At 38.3% G+C, this 24,335-nt stretch overlaps 1 long non-coding RNA gene across 1 annotated transcript in view; it reads right to left on the bottom strand.

The window, feature by feature from the left end:
* Positions 1-4,049: 4,049 nt before the first annotated feature.
* Positions 4,050-24,335, bottom strand: part of LOC115611412 — a 157,576-nt gene continuing 137,290 nt past the window's right edge. Inside the window, exon 3 of the long non-coding RNA XR_003992575.1 lies at positions 4,050-4,170. This is a non-coding gene — a long non-coding RNA (uncharacterized LOC115611412). The remainder of the gene's footprint in view (positions 4,171-24,335) is intronic.

Raw genomic sequence — 24,335 nt, 5'->3', positions numbered from 1 at the left:
GATGTTGCTCTTGAGTCACCATTAGCTTTAGGAAACGACTGTTTGGTTTACATTAAAAGGTATCATAACAATTGAATCATATTCCAGGAATGGAGACAATTGCAATTTTGGTATATATATGCACAGATATATATATGATTCACTGCACAGATTATAATTTTATATCTAATACTCAAAATTATTTCAATCATTTTCTGGTAATATAATAGATACTGCAGCAACTGCTGCCAGCAGCAATAGCTCATGCAGGCTTGCAGCCGTAGACATTATTATGATACATTCTGCAACCATAGTATAAACTGCCTTGGATGGTAAACTGAAATCACCAAGAATTCCTAATACTAAAATTTGTCTCAGTAGTCACAGAATTACTTCAGTTTAATATCTATGTACAAAAGAAGCCTGAAAGTCTGTATGAGGGAGTTATTCTTAGATCAGTTGTCTGTTGAGAAGAAATTTTCCTTCTGCATTCCTGCCAGAGCAAATGAGATGCCTGTGAGCTTTTTGGAAGCAGAGCCCATAGCCACCTGCATCTTTCTGGCCTTAGTCTAACTTCTATTTTGGATTTAGACAAATAAGACATCATGTAGCAAAATCCCACTGTTCAGAGCTAACGGCACCTGCTAAAAACATCTGGTTATTGCTAGTTAGCTAGAGCTCAGAATCTTTTCTGTCTTATGTCTCAAGCTTGTCCTTACAGAAGGTCACAGAATAGAAGAAAAACCTCCCTGTTTGTGACCCTTGTATAATCCTATTGATTTAGCCTGTGTTCAACCCAGTTAATTTCAATTTACCCTTTTAAGATTTGTTTCCCTCAAAGTTAATAAACCTATGCTAACCATTTTAGTTCCAGCTATTATTTGGTTTTGCCAAACCACAGGGAGAAAAATGAATAGTGATCTCCTGTGCTGTGCCTCTAAGTGATGCAGCACAGAAATCCCAGCCCACAGCATGGCGAGCCCTGATGGCTTACACAGAGCTGGACGCAGCTGCAACAATGCTGGTGGACTGTGCAGCTGCTTCCACTACCTGACCACACTTGGTGATACCTGTGGTTGGTACCCAGTCCCTTCAGGAACACCTGCTTTATGGCTTGATAGGGGATTCAACTTAAGTTTGATGAGCTCTCTGGGCTGTGACATAATTCAGGATCTACACATCAAATACAGACTGATCTAAGGTATAGCTTTCAACTTTGATATATCTTTTACACAATAATCCTGCAGACAGCTCTCTCTGTCAACAGGCACACCATTAGGGGAACCCATCACTGCTGCTGACCAGCACTACAACATTCAGACAGTGTGAACAGTGCTGAGCTCTTTACAGCAACGAAGCTGTTTTGGTGTGGTGCCAAATCTTAGGTAATAACACCAGCTTCACAGGCTGACTCATTAGTTCAGGAACATTGCATTAGAGAAGTCACACTCCTCTCAATTTCACTGTTGTGGTGTAGATGTGCCCTTCATAATGCCTGGGCATGGGAAGTTCTCTCCTGGCTGGCACCCTCTTCTGCTATTGTACATATTTTGGTCAGATGTAAGAACAGAGCCTACAGATTTCATCACATACAAGACAAAGGAAAACAGCAGAGATCAGGATATATGACAGTGTAAGCTCTAAGTCTCTGGACAAAGCATATGTTTAAGTGATAAATTGAACAGGGATGTATTGCTGAGGAATGGCCTCTGCATTCTCTTGTGATCATCCTCTGAATGTATTTTGCAGTTTCCTGGCATCTCCTCAAAACATGCTGAAATATCCATGAATACTGAAAGTTACATCACTCTCCACAAGTTTTCTGATAATATTGATATAGGAAGGTCAGAATTTCAGGACAGCAAACGCTACTGAAGTCACATCACTTAGGGCAGCAGTGAATTTTGCCCACATGCATTAGACCACAATTACACTTTTCAAAACATTTACAGGAAACTGTGCCCATGCCTAATGACACATAATTTGGTGTTTCTTTCTATATAACCTGAACATTCTCCTTAAAATCCAGTTTCAGTGGATATCTGCATCATCTTTAACTTTTTCAGCCAGCAGTTATTTCAGATCATCTCTGAACTTGAGGCCTGTGGCTTAGGGCAAAAGAAACATTTGAGAAAAGATAATCCCAGAAGTATGGTATTAGGTGGCAACGCAGGGCTGAAATTTATCACACTGTGGCCTCCATGTTACCCATTTATCAGGTAAGGCAAAAATTTTCCAAGAAAAACAAATACCTTACTATATATCCTGTACCAGTATTATTTTAATTAGATTTGTAGCAAAGAGAAAGCATAATATATAATTTCTGACTGACTCAAAAATAGCTTCAACTACAAATAATAAGAAACAGGTTAGAGCAGGGCATAGTGCCTGGAGATTTTACCAGGCAGCAGATCAAACAGCTGAACTCTTGTCAGACTCTGCAGCTTTCCCTTGCATGCTGTTTGTTGGAACAGTGAATTCAGGAGCCATTTGTGAGTCACTGGCCAGTTCATCTTCACAGACTATTAATGTCACATCTGAACTTCCAAATGAAAACAGTTACCATAAAAAAAAAAAAAAATCCAGCTCAGAAGTTTCCTGTTTCTCAAAGAATAATTTCATTGTACTTTTCAGAAAGGTTTTCAGAATGTGCATTTCAGGTGATTGACAGGCCTATGTATGACTAAGTTTAGGTGGAAAAAAAAAAAATCTGTGTAAGAGCCCTTAAAATGTTCTATTACAGATATTCCTCCACTGAATAAATATTTTTATCATGATAAAACATCTAATGCAAAGTGCCATTTCCTGAGTGCTTGCTGAGGGCTCTTAAATTCTCTTTTATTGAGAAAATTAGTGTAATTTCCCACAGTTCCCCAGGGAACTAATGCATTTTACTCCAGAGAGAAGCACAAGGACCCAAGGCTCTATAGACATATATTTTTAAAATAATTTTACTCATTGATTTGTGCTTAAGGAGTCCAGAGTTCAGAACAGCCTTTTGCATGCCACAACAATGAAGATTATCAGCCAGTGACATTTATAAATCTACTATTAATTGCACATGCTTGTATGCCTGGGCTCTCATTTCTAATGCTTTGAGTCACATATCTAACAAGATCCAAAATAAAACATACCAAAGATGAGGAGCAGGGGAAATCATCATATAGGGATAAAGAGCCAGGCACTCCCCTGGCTGCCAGCTCTCCAAGGGTCTGCTGACTGATCAGTGAAGCCTAAGGCTGAGAAAGGTTATCTGCAACACTACTGCTGCTATTCTTGTTCCATCTAGTGTCACCAGGGCACTATTTATCCCCAGAACAGTCTTGTTAATGATGGCTCCCCAGCTGTGAAAAGCAGGCAAAGATGAAAACAAGAGCTCCTCTCTTGCTCGTGAACAAACTCTTAACAGTAGCCCAGCTCCTCAGATCTAATTACAGTCAAAAATTCCCTCTCCACTGGCTGAGAAGTGGATGGATGAAATCTACATGACCCAGAGCTAGAATTTGACTGGAGACACAGAATATATTTTTTCTTTAGGTACTTTAATCTCTGGTTTGGAGGTTTTTTTGGTTTTGGTTTTTTTTTGGTAGTCTGCATCTTTAAAAATATTATCAATGCAAAATAGGTTTTTTTATCATTAGGTACTTCTCAGGGCAGCACACAGTCTGACCTTCTGTACAGAGCAATAAATTGGAGTTAAATTACAGTTAAGGGAGGTGAGAGGTCTGGACTTTTCAGGAAGCCTTTGTATACATTAAATCCCCAAAGAAATATATACATTTGTATGGAAAATAATTATATATGAAAAATATTATATATGAAAAAAATGAATCTTGTACATCCCAAAACTACCCTGTTTCATTTAAGTCTCTTTTTATCACTTTGAATTAAATCCAAACTGTTCTGATTATCAAGATGGAGGCATTGCACAAAACAAATTCCTGTAAAAATAGTACTGTTCTCATATAGCACTTGCAATCAGTAGGTCTCACAGTAATATAAAGAAGTGTGATTATCCTCAATTTCTAGATGAATAAATTGAGGTACATGCAGGTGAAGTCACTTGCCTAAAATCCTCCAGTGGATCAGAAATCTCAGTGAAAAGAGCAGATTTCAAAGTCTTTGCAACAGCTAGATGTGTCGAAGATGTGCCTCCAAAGAGACGTCATGATATCCAGGTCCATCTGTAACCTGAAAATGAAATTCAGATTTCTGAAGTACCCAAACACTCAAAAAAAGCATCTGGTATTGCTGCTTAAAGTTACCCTCTTTAACTAGGAAGAGGAACCTAACGTGCTAGGTATGTTCTATAAAAATAGTAAATATTAGTGTTTGCCTTGAAGAGATAAAACTATAGCCCTTTTTGTTATCAAAAAATCCTTCTTATATCTTACGAGTTTCACAATTTTGGCTCCCATGCTATTAATTACATATCTATTTCTTAAAGTTTTCAAGTAACAGCTGCCTCAGAGATCAAAGCCTATAAAAATAACAGGGGGTGCTGGGAAGGAGTTGTATTCTTTTTAGTACATTCCTTTGGTTTTGATTAAAGTAAACATAGAATCACATTAAGTAGAGACTAAACTTAGTATTCAGCTGACAAATAGAAAAATAATCTCCTCTAGTTTATTGGAGACATAAGTCTGTGTTTATCTGCTTTCTGTTTCTCATCTCCATTTTTCCCTGCAAAACATTCATTATATATGTGCAAACTGAATGGGTTCAGGGGTGTTCAAGTTGAGAATCTAACCCCTAAACTGATCAGGGTCACAACTGCTTTCACATTACCTTGTCCATTATGTTCTCAGTTGCCAAACTTCGTAACCACCAAAGCATGGCTGTAACGGCACAATGATGAAAAGTCCTTACCAAATATTGGAGAGTAGTTGTTAATGTAGATGGCCCCATGTTGCTTTTGTGAATAGAAGCATTACCTCTATTCATAAATTCACAGAGAGCAGAATATAGTGCTTAGATATATCTTGCATTGCTTAGGCAAGGGTCCAGAAGGCCATTGTCATGTATGTTTGAAGTAGAAAAAAACAGCCTTTATGTGACTACTCAGATTCGCCTAAATAGAAAATTGACTGCCAAGCAGATAAAATAGCCTTTTTAAGGTGTATTATTTTCTAGTGCTAAATATTCTCAAATAGATCCTTATAGGCATCATTACATTTTTTGGTGCACGTAGGATGATTATATGAGAAAGTGGCATTCAAACAAGATAAACCAGATTCCCTACCAGTATAATTACATCAAAACAAAAGATTTTACATATCCTATCACTTTCTGAGAAGATTGGCTTGTTGCCAACTAGATGAAAATGTTTCTAACAATTTCATATAAAATGAGAAAATAAGCCTAAGTGAACTAAAAGAAATTGAAGTTTTTCTGCACTAGTTTAAGCATATTATTTATAGTTTAAATTGCACCTGTGCAATTCTGCAGTAAAAAAAAAGGTTGTAAATAAGTAAGTTTATTAAAACCATGGAAAAATGAATGGAATAACAATGAAATGAAACATGTGGTCCAGAGCAAAGTATATGCATCCATCAGGCTTTATTAAAAAAGTAATTTATTCCTAAAGTTAAAAACACATGCATAGTCAAGGTCCCTGACATTCTTATAAAGACTGAAAGCCTGAAGAGTTTACTGTTAGAAAAATAGACAGAAGCTCAATTTTGTGGTATTAGACCAAAGCAATAATTCTTGCAGAAAGTCTTTTAATTTTTTGAGGGGGGAGGAAAAACCAACCAATCAACCAAAAAAAAAAACAAAACACCAATCTAACACCCCCCCAAAAAACCCCCCCCAAAAACCCAACGAAAAACCAAAAACACCTCCTGAACAGTTTTATAATGAAAATAGAAAATTTAACCTTTCTTTAGAAGCCTGTTATTATTATTCTAATCTTAAGTTGTTGTTGTTATTATTGTTTATTAGTATTACTATTATTATAATTATTATTGAAAACTGTGGGAAGTTTGACTTTTTATTAACTGAGAAGCAGCTACCTGACCCATCTCCATGAGACTGTCCAGACCACCAGCATTTCAGACCAATTCAGTTTGTTCTCAAGAAGACAGGAGTCCTTTGAGCACATGGGACAAGGTGGGGAATCCTGTGAGATGTGCCCAGCATCACAGCATGTGGCACAGGATGAGTCCCACCTGCATAGAGCTACACAGCAGAGGACCACTCAATGCATTGGGATGTGGTTGTGATGTGGAGATGGGGGCTAGAGTCCTGCCACAGTGCTGCAAATACCTCACTTATTTTTTTAGCAGTGGCTCAAAAAGGGAGGCATGGATAATTCTGTATGCTGGCATGCAGAATGGATATTTGTTCTGTGCTTACAATTCAGGGGGAAAAACTAGCCAGGCAAAGGCTGAGCTCTGCCCTGGGCAATGCAGGACATGGGATCCAACAGCTACACTTAGGCAGGGTGCCCAAGATGAGGCAGATTTCCCCCTCTTGCCTGATTTCTGGGAAGGGCACTGCCACAGTGCAAAGTCCAGCCAAATATTTAATTTTTACATTACCACCATTTTCCAAAGGGAACATATTCCTCCAGAAAATTTCCAATGAACTTTTATTATGGGCCCACATTGAAATGCCAGCACAGCCAAACTGCATTTTTCTAATGTCGTTTTACCTATGCACCTAAATTCTCCGTTTTCCATTTGGGATCTCCTCCTCTCCTTGTCCTGAACCAGGCTGTGACAGTCATTACACAACACTGCAGTCAGTGCTCTTTTGCACTCTTACAGGCTTTTGTTAAGTGGTAGGTTATTACTCATTTATAGTTAGATAGCTACTAGCTTATAAAGGGCATAATTCTGCTTTTACAGTCCCCTTAATTGTGAGACACTGCATAGAAAATACGTAAATGGTGAACAAATTGGGAGAAAGACAAGGTCAGGCTCAAACTGATGAGGTTCTCTAGAATAAAAGGAAGTTTATATATATAAGATTATATATTCTCATTAACAAGCAAATCTGTTCATTTTCTGAGGCCTTGAATCGCTATTCAAGTCAAAGTGAACTTCTGTTTTCAGTGCCTAACTTTTCTTTTTTTTCTCAAAAGCTTCTAAGAAACAGTTTAGCTTGCAACTTATTTTCTAGCAGATGGAGAGCTGTGAGATTAATGTTAGTGGGCAAGGGATGAAAACATTTCTCAGGCTGAAAAGCTCTCTAAGGATGAGTACTTCTGTCTTAATGCCTAGTGACCAAATTCTGCTTGCAGATTCCCCAGCATAAATCAACATTATCACAATCATGGGTATTAGAAAGGTAAAATCCTAATAAATGAGAGAAAACAAAACCTCAGGGGGTTTTAAGAAAGTGGATTAGTTTAGGTAATTTTGAGCAACTATTCTCAAGAAAGCACTTGGGGACAGTTAAGTTTAATTAGGCTACAGCTTGTCCTAGCTGCAGGTGGTTTTGTTTCTGCCATAAACCTCTTCTCCTCTCATGTGTTCCAGTGGGTAGTGATAAATCACTGCAACTTCTCCCATTTGACAGTGAAGGAAGGGAGAGGTGACTTGGCTCTTTCCATAGTAGAGGTGTGAGTGGAATCACCCCTGTCGCTTTTGAATTAACTAGAGCTAAGTCTAACTGCAAAAGGCAGGTTGGTTGGGAAGAGGTACTCGTATGTACGAGCTGATCTGAAGAACATGCTTTGCCTTAAGTAGCACTGGCAGTGTGAGAAGAGCTGGGATTGTGACTGCTCATTTCATCCGATCCTTATATCTGCCTGGGGATCCTGCAGACTGTTTTGTGCTCTACAGGGATAAGACTATTCATCACATTTCCCTACTGGTACTTTTATGAAAATGCCATATTTACCTGCTGGAACCTTCACAGTTGTTATCTGTACTGCAACTACAGGAAGAAAACCTCAGAAGTACAAAGCTTAGGAAGAGGTTTCAGGTTGCTGGAAGATTTTTTCAATTATTTTTAATTTATCTGGTTTACATTTTAATCAGGCAGAAAAATGAGTCTTAACAGCAGTCAGAGCTAATTATATTTTGTGTTTCCTATGTTCACCTGCATTTCTTTTTAAAGTTGTGTCCTTGACATGTTGCATTTGTGACAACAATGTGGCAGAATGACTCAGTTTCATATATAATTTATTAAATGTTTTTAAACTGTACATTCCTTGAGTCATTTTCATGTATAATTGAGTTTAACTTGCATTTGGCTTATTCTGATTTAGGAAATCTTGTATTGCATCAGGTCAGATTTGTACATGCTTAGTATCTCAATGAGAAGCCAATTACAGGTCCTTACTAATTTTTAAAATATCCTTGAATCTTACTAAAATGAAATTGAATTGCTGTGATTTTAAAATCTAAACTTGGGGTTTGAATAAATGAAGATGGGGAGGTTTCTTTTCTTTCCAAGTTTTTCCTTATTTTATTTTCCTTATTTCCTTATTTTTCAATTATGAAATTCTCCCAAAACCTTTCTGATTATCTGGTTTTAAAGTATTTATGCTAGTTTTAAAGATACATCAGAAAAACATTAAACTTCTAGTAAACCAAACAAAATATATTCCAGGACTAACTCTAACCCTAATACTATTAGCCATGCTGAAGCACCTTCTTTTATACCCTTGCAAGTGCAGCTGGTCTTGCATAAAATGGGACAAAGAGCAGAAAAATGGGTGCATAGAGGGTGCTAATTTGGGAAGATGTGAATTTGCCTTCCCAGTCTGTCTTATCACACAAGCTCTCACAGTAGTCACTGAAGTATCCAAAAATAGAAAGGCTTCCAGTTTAGAAAGCAGATAATTTGGCACAGCACATTTTCAGTAAGCTGGCAGAATACTCCCAAGTACAATGGAGCTCAGCAATACAGTTCACAGAATCACAGAATCATAGAATGGTTTGGATTGGAAAGGACTTTAAGATCATCTAGTTCCAACCCCCCCTGCCATGGGCAGGGACGCCTCACACTAGACCATGTTGCCCAAGGCTCTGTCCAACCTGGCCTTGAACACTGCCAGGATGGAGCATTTACCACTTCTTTGGGCAACCTGTTCCAATGCCTCACCACCCTCACAGTAAAGAACTTCTTCCTTATGTCTAAATTGAACTTCCTCTGTTTAGGTTTTAACCAATTGCCCCTTGTCCTATCACTACAGTCCCTGATGAAGAGTCCCTCCCCAGCATCCTTGTAGGCCCCCTTCAGATACTGGAAGGATGCTATGAGGTCTCCATGCAGCTTCTCTTCTGCAGGCTGAACAGCCCCAACTTCCTCAATCTTCATATGGGAGGTGCTCTATTATCCTCGTGGCCCTCCTCTGGACTTGCTCCAACAGCTCCATGTCCTTCTTATGTTGAGGGCACCACAACTGCACACAGTACTCCAAGTGGGGTCTCACAAGAGCAGAGTAGAGGGGCAGGATCACCTCCTTCGACCTGCTGGTCACGCTTTTTCTGGTGCAGCCCAGGATACGGTTGGCTTTCTGGGCTGCAAGCGCACGCTGAAGCCAGCTCATGTTAAGCTTCTCATCGACCAACACCCCCAAGTCCTTCTCTGCAGGGCTGCTCTGAATCTCTTCTCCACCCAACCTGTAGCTGTGCCTGGGGTTCCTCTGACCCAGGTGTAGGACCTTACACTTGGCTTGGTTGAACTTCATGAGGCTGGCAACAGCCCACCTCACAAGCGTGTCAGAGGTCCCTCTGGATGGCATCCCTTCCCTGCAGTGTATCAACCGAACCACACAGCTTGGTGTCGTCGGCAAACTTGCTGAGGGCACACTCAATCCCACTGTCCATGTCACCAGCAAAGGTGTTGAACAGTTCTATCACTTTAATTATAACTCATCTCAGATTTTCTCACCTCAAATCCTTTTGGCCTAATTTTGATTCATATTAATATGCTAACAAGGAGCGGGCCTGATAGGGAAGAAAAGGAAGGAGAGAAGAAATCCTATGAGATACTAATATTCATGTCAAACAATTCCAAAAATATTCAAGCAAACAATTCCAAAAGTTACGCTAGTATATGGTGTGACCTTGTACCACCAAAATGTAAATATAAGGAAAAATAAGAACATTAATAACGAAGGCAGCACTTGGGAATGTCACTATTTATACTAGTGTTTATACTAGTGTCAGCATTTCTGTAGGACATAATTTTTTGTTACAATTGGATATTAAGCATTTCCTCAGTTATGCAACTTGGAATTTCAGTGCCAGCTCAGCAGAAACTTCTCTTAGAAAAATATCTGGAAAGTCATATCTGCTCTGAATGCTGCATAAGGCACAGTTGTTTAAACCCTTTACAGCAGTCTTGTTCTGATCAACAATCATGGCGTGTTCTTGTTCAACAAGGCAGCTCTCTGATATGGCTGCTCACTGAAAGTAAACTTTTGCTCTGCCACACTTCCTGGAACTGATGCATCTAAGAGGATAAAATTTATTTCTATTACTACTTTGTACGACAGCAGAATTACTACATTTTCATTACCTCCCTTTTTGGGTCTCCCTGAAGGCACTGAGGTTGCATAGGTCTAGAAGTCTAAAGAGTCTAGCCTTCAGAAACTTTGTTCTTGGCAATAACATATGAAAACATATTTGACTCTTTTTTCCTGAGCTGTCACTTCATATAGATATTTTAAAATGTAAAGTGAGAGTATTTGATATAGAAAATGAGTAGATTAAGCAAACAAAGCACCAACATTTACTTAGAGCAGAATTATTCTTCAAAGGTTTTTTGTTCTGCATTACTGTAAATTTAAAACAAACAAACAAAAAACCCCAAACATTTAACTGTAAATATTAATGTTAAAATGTTTATATTCTGGGATTGCAGATTTCTCTGTAATATGGCTTATCTTTTTTTTCTGATTAGAAGTTCAAAATTCATGAAAAAGTGTATATCAAACAATGACAGTGAATTTGCAGAACTTGCAAGAGTTCAGGATGCTGAGAAAAGAGCGTTTTTGAAATCTGGCCATTGATATCACATGAGTTCTGAGATTTTGAAGATTAAGCCCTGAATTTTTTGTTTCAGCTTTACAAAGCGTTTATGTGACTAAAGATGTAGAGAAACAGCTAGGGAGATTTACAGAGGCTCCTGAACATTGGTTGTAGTAAATGAAAATTAAGCATATAAGCCAGTCAGATGCTTCTGTAAATCATACTGTACGTCCAGCTGCATATTTAAAAATAGAAAACATTTATAAATCAATTCCTTTGAAGCTACAACCTCTCATAAACTGTATCAGTTTATGATATGTATCTGGCATCTCAGTATCTAGGGATGGATTGCTCTCAGCCTGGATCCTTGTTTTAAAGATGTCCTTTACCTGTATGATGTACCAATGAAACACAGATGGATAAATCACAGCTGACATCATCAGTTGTGATGTCACTGGTTACTAAATTTCTATACCTTTTTGATTTCCCCCCACAGACAAATTAAATGTTGTTTATAATCACATTCTGGAAAACATAAAAATATGTTTCTCCTAGAGGATAGTATGTGAGCAACAATAACCTTTCATGTGTCATGGAAATATGGTGAAGTATTTTGAGATGTTTTCTCCACTGAGATTTTATATTCATGTAAAGCCAGGTAAAAAATGATGGTGATTGTGATTATTTTCCCCCATAATATAGAAAGGACCTTTTCCTGTTTCACTTTCAGCTTACTCATGTGTTGTCTAATATAGACTTGCTAGGAATATGCAGGGAGATGGCACATGTTTTGCTCGGAACAGATGCAAACTTGGATCTAAAATGAGAGGTGTGTTTTGTAAGTTGTTACTGATGACATATGGGCATGACAAATTCAGAACAGATTGTCATTTAACACCACCAAGAACCTTTTCCTTCAAATGAGGCTGGATATAACTCTAACTGATTACATCACTGCCTGTGCTCATGCCTTTGTGTTCCAGGAGGAATTGTTTCAGCTCCCTTGGCATTGTGACAAATTCACAAGATCATGTATGTCATTTCAAAGAAAGACTTTGATGACCTCTATACTGCTGCAAGTGCCCTCACTCTTGTGATGCTATATATTCCTTTATGCTCAGTTGTATCTACATGTGTACAGCACACAGCATAACACAGAGACAGTGATGAGGAAGAAGAGAGCACAAGATCCAATATGAAAATGAAGCTTTTCAGGCTGAAGACCCTGATGCCGACATCTGGTTCCCCAATATTTAATTTCCAGTTTTATGTGGCATAAAGCAAATGAGAGCCATTCTGCCTTGACACTGCCAAATGATGAAAGGAAACCTCACACAGACAATGCTATGATCATACTTATTGGCAGCTTAGAAATGGTGATTAGAAGAAAGGTATTAGGCTTTAGTTGCAAATCTGAAAATTTTTGCTTGATATACAGTCAGCTATAGGTGGCTATGGATTAATGATGGGAGAGATGGCTGCTTTCCATGTAGCTTCTTTCTGGCTCTTTATTACCTTACCACCCTAAGCAAATTTTCAGAGAGAACTAAGCTGACCCTTACTCTAGAGAGACGTGAGGAAGAGCTATCAAAAGAAAGGGGGAAAAAGAGACCACTAACAAGCCATTTACTATTCTGCTCCTCAGACACAGAAGCTTAGAGCGAGATAAGCAGAGTTGCGTGAGTCGTCCCGCTGCCAGAGGAGGAGACAGAGCAATCATTTGAGTGTATGAGCACGCACAGGATACCTGGCTCCATGCAACTCATGTTTTGCTTGCACATGAGACTAGTCCTAAGTGATGTTCTCAATTTCCATATTAATTCAAGGACTGCAGCCAAAGGTAAAAACCCAGAGTCTCTAGGGAAGGGAAACAAATTGCTTTGACTTCTGAAGGGAATCAGTATTAGATGGTGCATTGGCTTAAGTGTGGAAACCCATGGATCGGTTCCAGGTTCTGTGTGAAGACATCCCTTAGGAGTTCTTAGAACAGATCCTAGTTATATTCAGCTTAGAAATACTTCAAGCAGGAGACAAAGTTAAGCTGGACAATCCTGCAAGTAGCTTTTCTTTTGGCTTAGAAACCAGAACATATTTTTGTGTAATTTAAAATGGTCTGTTAAACCTGTGAACTCTGGCAGCAAAAATACTGCTCTGCCTACACGATCTCCTACCTGGGAAAATAATGAGCAAAAGAACAAACCTCAAAAGTTAAAAAGTCACCTTTCCCAATGAAAGGTTACAAGGCACTTAGATACTAGGTAATAGGAGAATTTACATAGAATGAGTTATAATAAGACCATCTTCAACTACATTCCAATTTACAAAGCTAGATTCTAGAAGGCCACTCTGTGGCCTTATAAAATAATGTGAAATTGGAAGCAAATTCACAGGTGAGTTACAAGAATATGAACTTTAAGGAGACAGAAGACACTGTATTGGTTTAGCCACTCTTAGTAGAAGGACATTGTCTTCCAGTTCCAGCTGCGTAGTGCAATATGCTGCTGCTCTCAATCTAATCCCTGCCGCAAATCATCAAATTTTCTGTGGTAGGAATTATGCTGCCTAAGATCTGCTGATGCTCAGGCTGCTCACGTGACTTTTCCTTAACCTTTATGAGTCTAAATGAGGCACGTTGATTGAAATGGTTGAACAGTACCTTTTTTTCACCCAAAATCCATCTAATTTTGAATAAAATGGGTTACGGAGCACATGCACAAGCAGTCCTACTGGCAGGTTTGAGGCAGCTGTTACCTTCAGCACAGGAATTGTAAGTAGGTGCTTGGGACTGCTGAACTTTCAACAGCTCACAGAACTGTTTGCAAAGTGAACATCTCATCTCACCCTTCTTTGGTTATCTCTTGGCTCTTTTGACTTTCAGTTTCACTGAAATCTTCATGCTGTGGGCAGTCAGGAAAGTTAAGCCTAATGGTGGAGAAACAAAACCAGAAAAGAGCAAAAAATTTAAAGACTCTAATAAAATCTTGCTTTGTCCAGTCCCATGCTTAATTTAATTAAAAATTAAATTAAAATGCTCCCTTTTAATTAAAAATCAACATCAAAATACCTCTTTTACAAAGATAGCGTTGGTTTCAGAAATCAGTAAACAAACTAAATTTTCAAGAACTTCCTAAATAAAGAGCCAGTAAAATCCATGTCATTGTCATGACACATGGTTTCATAATTAAACACTTATTAAAACCTAAAAGCACACTCTCAAAGTCAAAAAGCATAGAGAAATCCATGCCATACTCCATTTATACAAAAGCCTGGTTAAAAAAGGAGCAAGTCACCATCTGCTGGACCATCTGCTTCATCCAAGTCCTGTTCTTCATTTACGGTCACTAGCATAGGAGCTGCCACAGGAAAAATGTTCAGCATCATCAGAATCCCCAAATAAATATTTAATACCTTCTAATACCACCCTCAGCTTAGTCACAATAGTGATTTCAGGGCAAAATTTTAGCTCAGGACACATATTTGATTTAGCTAGCTATATACTTGCAGATTGAGGACATGTTTTTAAACTAGTACTTCAAGTGCTAGTGATTTGATCTGAGCGGTTCTGCTATTTCTGCTTTATCCTTACCATGGGATGACCATGCCCTTGGCAGAGAGCCATTATGTGAAGAGACTGTATTGAAGAGACTGTAGTGTTTAATCACTTGCAAAAATGGTGAGGTTTGATGGCCTGTTGATCCTAGTGTGATTTCAGCTTAAAAAGGAAAAGAAGTAAGACTTGCAAACCATGTATTTCTTTCCATATAACCTGGCAACTATATAATTTTTTGCTGCATAATAACTATTTTAATCTAAGCCTACTTTAATGTTTAGCCTACCAAAGTATCTGGGCACTCAGAAAGAAATTACTTTCCTGCTCTTCTCCTAAAACAAGCCTTCTGTGGAAGAACTATCCCTGAATGCGATGAGAGAAGTTTCCTTTGTCAGTTAAATATTTCTTGGTTCACTCTTGTCTGTGTTTTAGAAGCCTGCCCATGCAGACAGGAAACCAGGCTTTACACTTTTATGCACTGAGAAAACCTGTGCATGTAGGGTGTAGCTGTATGCCTGTATTATTTAATTATTTATTGTGTAAACAGCAGAAGAGAGAGCAGCCAGCTATTCCAGTACCTTTGTCTGCAAACAGTTTGGAAAACATTTAATTTAAAGCAGACCCATTTGATACTGACTAAAATGGTGCATTCCCTAATTTCCAGACACAGATGTTAATACAGCAGTCAGAATTTAGTGGTGATGGGAATAGGCATTATAAAGGGCAGTTGACTATGGTGGCAGAGACGTATTTTTGTTAGTGTCTCTGAAGCAGTTACTACTCCTAGCTCTGCACTTCACCTTCTGTTGGACTTTACTACAGTGAAGCAGTGAAATGGATAAAGTGAGCATTGCTTATCTGTTCCAATGGAAAAGAGATGAGTTAGTTTAAAAATCTCAGTCCTAACCTTGCTGCTCTGACAGTTGGTGTTACCTGAGCTGCCCCTGGGCACAGCAAAGTGGCTTCCTACTGCTCATAGGTAGGATGTTCTGTACAGCCTTTCTTTTCTTGTCCAAATAATGTTATCTTCACTTTACAATTTTTCCATCTAGTTTAACTATAAACTAAGGTTTATATGAAACTTACCTTGCCTTCAAACACTGAAGAAGAGAAAAAATGCATGAAAACCAGCTACATAAAAAAATTGTCCCCTTCCCCCTCAAACTCTTATTCTTCCTTTTGACCCTTCCTTTTCTGAATCCATTTCTGTGGATTCTCCCAACAGGGATTAAGTGCAACAGCCCAGTTACTGTTTTCCCATGGAAATTAGTGTATTTCTTATGGGACCGAAAATGACACTTGAAAAAACAGGAACCCTAGGTGCTTTCACCAGCTTCCTATTGCAACTCTGCACTCCAAACTGCTCTCAAGCAGGTACAACTTAGGGTAAAGTGGCCATAGCTCTTTTGTACTCTTTTGTCTTCAGCTAGAGATTGGCATGGTTTCACAGAATAAAGCCATCTAATAGAGATTGCTCTGGTACATCATGGGCTGGCACAGCCCCAAAGGGGTATTCTTGCAGAAAAGGATACGCTGTGGCTGACAAGCATTTCCCTGATCATATTTCGAGGACAGGAGCTAGAAGGCAGCCACTAATATGTTGCCATTTTGTCACTCTCCCACCTCAAAGGCCCACTTATTAAGAAGAAATTCCCAGGCTCACCAGGATTTTGGTAAGTTTAATGCCTGGAATGGAAGAATGAAACTGGAAAGGGTCATTCTTTTCCAATTTAAACTATTCTATGATTATCTAACTCAGAGGGTTTTATTTGCCAGCATTTCATAAGCTGCTCCTTAGAGCTGCACAAGGCAAAGGTAATGTTGTTGGAAGCCTTTTACAGTCATATTTCATAAACATAAATGATAATACAATGTGTAAAGCCTAAACTAACAGATTTTAGGATAGTATTAATAACCTGTTCTTTAGTACAGAAGGAAATAATTTGCACAAATGCATTAGCCATTGTTTATATAAATATTGTGCAACTGCCAGTCTTGAATGATGAACTATGATAGCAATTATCACTGAGCAATTCTCAAAGTACCTATTTACTAGAGAACAAGCAAGACCTAGAATGAGCAAAATGTTGTGTTTAGAGGGGAAGCCCAGAGCAGTGTGCTCATTTAAAATGAGAAGGGTGAATACTAATTGCAGCTAATAGCCAAAGCAGGTTCACTTTCTAGAGCAAAATGATGTAGTGCTTCCATTAGAATTTCCACAAAGCTTGAAAGCAAGACTGAGGAAACTGGCATGGAGCTGTGCACTGGTATAGGAAAAACACAGCTCTGCTTTGAGCATAGGAACCTGCAGAGGTAATGATTAAGTGGATAACGGACAGGATTAGCACAAAACCTCACTGCCCCACTGGTACAGTTCAGAACCTCTTGAAGAAGAGGGAGGCATCCAGGATAATATACCTGAACTGGAGGGGATACATCCAAAAATAGATTACAGAGCTTAATCTGTCTCTTCTTTCTTAAGAGTGAGATTTTGCAGCAGCAAAAATGTGGTAACCTATTGTTCACTCCTGCAGTGACTGGCACATTTGGGATCCTCTGTGCTGAAATGTGAATTTGACTGGAAATAGGATATTTACCCTTCTGTCCTGAAACAACATTCATGTATTTTTTGCTTCACAGTCACAGCCATGCCCGATTCAGCACCATTTCAGTGAAAAAGAGGTAGGACTCTGTTATAATGAGGCATATTCAGGCCATCTATAAAATGGACCATACTCTTCTCTGGCTCTTTAAATCCCTGACAGAAAAGCAAACATGATCCATTTTCCTGATCATTTGATAAGTGTCTCTCTCAGTCTTGGCTTCTTGTGAAAGCATATTACACTGCCCAGCCAAGACGGCTGCACATACCCTAGTTTCTGTGCATCATTTATATGGAATAAAGATAATAAAGGTATTTTGAGACAGTTGTTTAGGGGAGCAACTCTTCTGAAAGCTATGCATTTGGCAACATTTTCAGAAGAGCATGACTGTGTAATTTTATTTTACCCTCCCCTGTGAATATTTTCAAAGACAGGGCAATATACAGCCCTGTAGGCAACTATCCTTTTCACAAGTTCATCATTGCTTGCTTGATATATCACTAAGTAGACTCATCTGCAAAAGACACCAAAGTAAATGAATGCCATTCCTCTAGAGTTAGATATTTAAGAATGTTAACTTTGCACACCAAAGATTTGTTACTGCTGGTTTTCGAGATTACAGCTTGTTTCTGCTAGTCACGAAAACAAAGTTTTACTGAGGAGTTGCAGTTGAAGGACAGGGAGCTGACTGCTGTTCTAATTTTTGCTTTTCCACCAGATTTGCTTCCCGAATTTAAGCCACTTGTTTTGCATTGGCAATAAAGAAGTCCCGAAGGTATTTGGCCTGTAGCATTGCTATTACCCACAATAATGATGAAGAAATTTGAGTCAGGTTCACTGGCAACACCTAAACACTGCAGTGTAGACACATTTGGCTCAGCTGAAGGGAAGAAAAAACACATTTAGCTTAAGTTCAAATTGTATTCCTTCTACAAAGTACGAGAAGATTAAACCTGTATCTCTAAAGCTTCATCACTCTGTTAGGAATGTAATAAATAATTTCTTATCTTTTAATCAATCCCATTTCAGAGCTGGTTTCTTCATAAGGAGTCTTAATTTTGAAAAGCAAGGTCCCTTGTGAAGATTAAAATAAACATTTTAACTAAGTCATTAGGAAATAATTTCTACTTCCTTTTCACACTTATTCGCCTGCTATATTCATTAATTTTTGAAAATTCTGGTTGTAAAGACTGTAAGTTTTGGCGGAATTAAAGGCTAAAGAACTTTATAGTGTGCTGCACTCCATCATAAATCATGCCAGGCTACATGGCCAATCTCATTTTCCATCGTTAGCCAAAGTGATATTGCTTCCTATATTATGAAACCTACCTAACAAAATTCAAAATCCTTCAAAATTGCCACCGATCTTGCAAAATCCAGAAGGATCCTTAAGTAAAAGGCCTGTTTCTTTTACTTCTCAATAATGATGGAATGACATAGCATGTAAAGAATGGATTTTAAATTTTGTGACCTCTATGGAAAACATGTGAATAGCCCTGACATTTGTCTTCTGCACTGAAAAATGAGGACCAGTTCAGCATTAGAGGTAGAGATGACAAAAAATGTCGTAATTATTTTTTGTTGAAAAAGTACCTGTTTATCAAAACAGACCTGCTGGAAGCTGCTGGGCTTTCCAAAAACTTTTCTGGATGGTTTCTTGCAAAGCCCCAGCTTCCCAGATGATGCTGGTGTGAAGGATGTGATTCCAGGCTACCTTTGCACTATAGATAACCTGGAACAAGGCACATTTCAGCATTCCTCTGGACTCCCTTGGTTCTTGAGTTCTAAGTCGAAAGATTTGGCTTGCTGATACTGCTGTTGTAAGATTTCCAGTTTCCACTGGAATTCACCCATTTCCAGGATGACAGCTGCTCATTACAGATTTCTACAGAATGCAGCTGTACAGGACTTGGAGCCCAGGCAGGATCCAGACAATACCAAAATAAGTGACTGCAGTTACTTCACTTCTCAATGAAATACATACAGCTGTGGGTGAGATCTTCTAGGAGCACAACACTGCATAGCAGATAAAGGAACAGCTGATCCAAGTGAAACTGCCAAGAGAATTTATAAAACAATCCTATTACACAAGGGATCAGCTTTGTCTATCCTTGCAACAAATTTTATGGAAACCTTACTGACTTTAAATTAAACTGTGCTTTGGTGTATACTAGGCATACTAACTGTACTAAGACAGCAGAATCCTATACCTGCGTGCTTACATAAAGTTTCTTGGGGACTTTGCTGATAATAAACTGTCCAAATCTAGTCTGAGAAAGAAAAAATTCTTCCTGCATTGACTCAGGATGTATCTTTATTAGTTAACTCCAAAGCTGCAGGTCACCATGGCCCCAGGATTACTGGTCTGTAAAAGCTGTAACGCGGTTAGGAACTGAGAATTTTGCCTCCTGCTTTCTTGCCTTTCTCACATTGTAATCAACTTCATGTGATCAGTGGCCTTGCAGAGGCCACTGATAAAATATTTTAGTCGTGTCAAAAATCATGCTTGTAAAACATTCAGACTCTGTCCTTACCATTGATTACACAATTGTTACCAAAAGCTGAATGTTATGAAGTTCATAAGTCTTAGTGCAGACTCTTGTAACACTTATTCAAGTTTTCTTGACATTCTCAATACAAATACTAGCCATGCATGCCAGTCTCAATTTGAGAAGGCTCAGACATTTCACAAATGACAGCAGCATGATTCAGACTATGTTTTTCAAACCTTTCTGCATGTTGACATTACAACAAATGCCAAGTGTCAGAGGAACAGCCTTTTTCAATCCTAACTAGATTCCAACATCAGATCAGGGTTTTAGAGCACAAAACAAAATACACAGAAAGCCAGACAAAAAGTTTTTACCCTGATAAATAGCTTAAGTAGGCAAAACCAAAATGGGAGAAAAATCAAATGGAGATACCCAGAAATTTGGAGCCAATTGACAAGGATTATAAAGCAAAAGTGGAATAGCAGGAAATAGAGACGGTGCTTCTGAGCAACTACATTATGCCTCAATAATAAATTTATCACTTTCTTATTATGATATGACTGATATTCCTTGTTTAACAGACACTCGGTAGAGACTGTTTAATAGAGAGCCTCAAAACAGTCAAGGAGTATTTCATAATACCTGTATCTAACTGGCAAAAGGTTCTTTAATGTCTCGTTAAATGCACGGAAAAGTTATATATAGGAGGTAAAACAGAAGTAAAAAAGAAGGCAAGGCACAAATCTGTTTTGCAGGGTTACATTATATTACAAAGATGATATATGAACTACCTGCACAGAAAAGTAATAAATCACACAACATCTGCCTTCAGCTCCTACATGCTGCTGAACTGCAGTGACAGAAAGGGTTTATTTTTATATCTTTCATTTCCAGTGATGCTGATCTCCTCTCTTCCTTCCTCCCTGGTGATTCTTTCAATTAATAGCTTTTAAATGTTCCTTTCCTGCAGAGTCTTCATCTTTCCATGAATTTTCCTGTAGTATTTACATCATATGTGATACTGGCAGAGATTACAAGTGAAGCTTGCAATTCAAAGTACTGAACTCTCTATACACTAACGTCTCTTAATAGTAGTCTGACAACAAAAAGGACATAAAGAAGAGTAGATCAGTCTGCTGAAGTGTCAGCACAGGGACTCCTCTTTTGCAAGCAGAACACTGGAAGACTGTCATAGTGACATACGCTATGGCCAAACGCCACTTTGCTGTGTTTCCTCCATCTCCTGAGACCCACAAGGATCCTATTAAAGAACTAAATTACTGCACCTCCAAAGCAGATCAATACATGCCAGAGACCAAGCAGATTCCCCATTCTTTTCAGAGCAAGGGCATGTAAAGAATGCCTGGAGTCCAGGCTTTCCTTCTGCCACTTGCTTGCATAAGATCTCACGGGTAAGATCAAGTTGTAACTGTGTAATCTTACTGACTTCTCCGGACTAATTTCTGTTTTCAAATGAAAATTGGGTCTAAGAACTCAGATTTGATATGAAAGTGTCCTAAAATATCCTAGTAAGCCAAACCTGCAGTCCTTGGCACTGCTTTTGATGGAAATTTGCATGTGCATACAAAAGCAGATTTAGAAGTTATTACTTAGATATGAGGCTAAATGTAAAACATCTGATTTAACATTACACATTTCCATGAGTTTTGTTTGTTTACATACATAAGCAAAATTCAATGATTGCCTGTTAACATATTATTCAAAACATAAAAATCAATTAAAATAATTGTCTACAATTCAATCATAGACAAATGCTGACACAGTTTAAAATGGCTTGCTACCTCCCTCAAAAGCAATGTGAAACCCAAGCTAAAGATGAATATGGGTTTAGTAACTTTAAGAAAAAAAGTATTTTTCCTCCCACGATGAAGTAACTGAAGAACAATGAATAATTAAAAAAATTGGTCAGCTCTTAAATAAGCTTTGCTCATACTTGCTCTAGATTAAATAAAGCTATTGTGACAATTTAAATAAAATTAATTCTATTTTTAGAAGATTTAGTCTAACTGAATGTATCTGGCAATTAAAGAAATAGCAGTTCTAGCACTTGCTCTTTCTTGTATTTTCTTGCAGGCAAAGAATTTTCTTACAGCCCTGGCCCTGCAGACCTTCCTGGTATGAAAAAACTATCCGTGGCTTGCAAAATCCTGTCACTACAGCTACAAAGGAACCTGCTGGCAGGATAAAACATCGGGCATATCAGTCCACACAGGCTTCAACTTTTCATGGAGATAGCTCTGCCCTTCCCAAGGATTCTCACATTTTTTGTAGAATGTGATACTCCCTGGAGTTTGCAGGTTGTGTTTCTCCCTTCTTAATGGATTAAGAGCATCCTCTTTAATTCACCTCTTCCCTGATGGACAAGAGGTCTATCTCCACAGGTCACAGCAGAATTTATACCTGTGAAGTAGGTGTGTCTCAGCACGACTCAGATTTCAAGAGTAAGACTTATTTGTTATTGTTCTGATAGGACACACTTTGTTCCTCTTTTTGTATCTTAAAAAGCACCTAACTCTTCACTGATCCTACATTCAAAAGACAGTAAGAGCCTATTATTAAGTAGGAATTAAAATTCAGTAAGGAAATAATTTTCCATTTCATGACTTGACTAGTTATTTTAAATATGGAGTAACTTATTTCAACAATCAAGAGAAATTAAATGGTTAGAACACAATGGCTGATTTTCAAAGGCATTTTGTTAACAACAGGAGTTAAGCACTTCTACATCTTTATAAAGCTGCCCCACAGTGTACTTCCTACTAATAACTGACCTAAAATAATATTAATCTGTGTTGGAAACAGGGAATGGCGTTATGTTTTCATGATCGGCAGGTCCCAGGTGGGGAGTCAGGCTGCAAATGAGACAACTTGTTTCTATGGAGGAAAGCTGCTTCTGTCTCTAGCTTGTGCTCTGCAGGCCCAATCTCATCTCAGAGCTGTTTCACTGTTTCCCCTCCTACTTCAAGCACTCATTAATTTCCACTATTTTTCCCTCTCAGGCTAATGTTTGAGAGAAGGTTTTCATTCAGACATCCTTTGTTTATTGCCCTATATGCCCTATAGTAAGCTTGCTGCAGCACACACTTCTCGCACCCCTGACCTATGTCCAAGACATTTCCACCTTTTCTGACCTTTTGAAGATGAAGTTCTACTGAACAGTGGCAGAGCTTTGTATGCCTGATAAACTAATTTAGTATCTCAGATTTTTCCAGGTCATTAACTTTTTTGTTATTTACTTAAAAATACACAAATAAATTCCCCAGCATGAAGAAGTTCATTCCCGAAGCAGCTTCACATGAGCAGAGGCACTGTTAGAGGATCAGACATTATGTAGCTAATATTCAGACCTGTAGAACGTCATTAAAAAGCCATATATATTTCAGGTATTTTTTTAACTCAAACCCCACTAAAATTTTACATTACATTAACTTCTTATACACTGAGAATGTATATTAGGTAACTTGGTAAACTTGAATACATTTTAAATGAATTGGTCTTTATGGTTTCTGTAGTCTGCCCAACAATGAGTCTTCCTGTCCCTGGGCTATGATTTGTATCTATACACCCAAGCTAGAAGGGTATATTAGCCTTGCCTGAGGGCTTTATTGGTACATTTGTAGTACTTCTAAAGTCTGAAGCTATTATTTCACATTAATGAGCAGAATTGCTTAAGGCTTGAGCAGGATTTACCTCATCTTTAACCCCTGTTTGCACCTGCTTGTGCCAGCACAGGAATTTTTGCAGCTGCACAATAATCCACAGGGAACATGTGCATGGGGAGGTGATTTTTCATTTCCGCAATGTCTTTCACTGTGTAGCCAAACACGTAGTGGGACTGATGCTGGTGTGGGTACAAATTGGCAGGGAAAAATCATACCTATGAATTATATTTATTCAGATTCCTACTTGTTATAAATCCTTGTCACTCACTGCACATCAATGAAACAATAACAATATGCAACAAGTTAATAAATATCCCCCTTAATGTCAAAGGCAAGGAGAGATTTAAGCAACAGCTTATCTTTAGCTGCGTGCTTATTCAGGAAAGGCAGTAAGACTGAAGAACATGTGTAGGTGTTTTGTTGAAGCATGGCTCAATGGAAAGTCAGAGCTGAGCTTCCTCTGTCAAAACTATCTGAAGTAAGTTATACAGATTAAAATGCAGTACAAGAGCTCAGGCAGAACCTATAAAACAAGCAACCAGCTAAATACCATGTTACAGGTTTTCATCTTTTTTGTAGAGTGGAATTAGCTTAACCAATTTCCGTGCATTTGGTAGAATACTCACTGAACAATCCTATTAGAGAAACAGAAATTGAATAGGCAGTCAATCATAAAAATAATTGCTCAACCTTTATCCTTTCCAGCTGATTTTTGAGAATTTGAACTCAAGAGCCCTCCTTATACTAAGCATGAATTGATTTGTCTAAAATGGCATTAATTTAATTTGGGAACAGTCATGTTTGAAGGCAAAATGTTGCTTGACCAAAATTTATTATTTTGATCTCTGATTTATGTGTAAGTGCAATCAAAAAATGAAATACCTGTGTTTTGAGGATGATTATGTCTATACATGAGACTGCTGCTTTTTTGTATTACCAGCAACAGGAGCAGACTTTTTATTACAAAGACCTTCAGACTAGCAGCTTTAGTATGAAAGCAAGACGTAGGAGTCCTAGAGCTTTCTCCTTACATATGGGGTAAGATTCATAACCTTTCTATATTTGATTTTGACATAATAGGAAGAAATATACTTGCA

The sequence above is a fragment of the Strigops habroptila genome, chromosome 8, assembly GCF_004027225.2.
Source record: "Strigops habroptila isolate Jane chromosome 8, bStrHab1.2.pri, whole genome shotgun sequence".
In the NCBI taxonomy this organism is placed as follows: Eukaryota; Metazoa; Chordata; class Aves; order Psittaciformes; family Psittacidae; genus Strigops; species Strigops habroptila.
The sequence above is the reverse complement of the archived record's forward strand: the minus strand, read 5'-3'. Positions and strand labels throughout refer to the sequence as shown.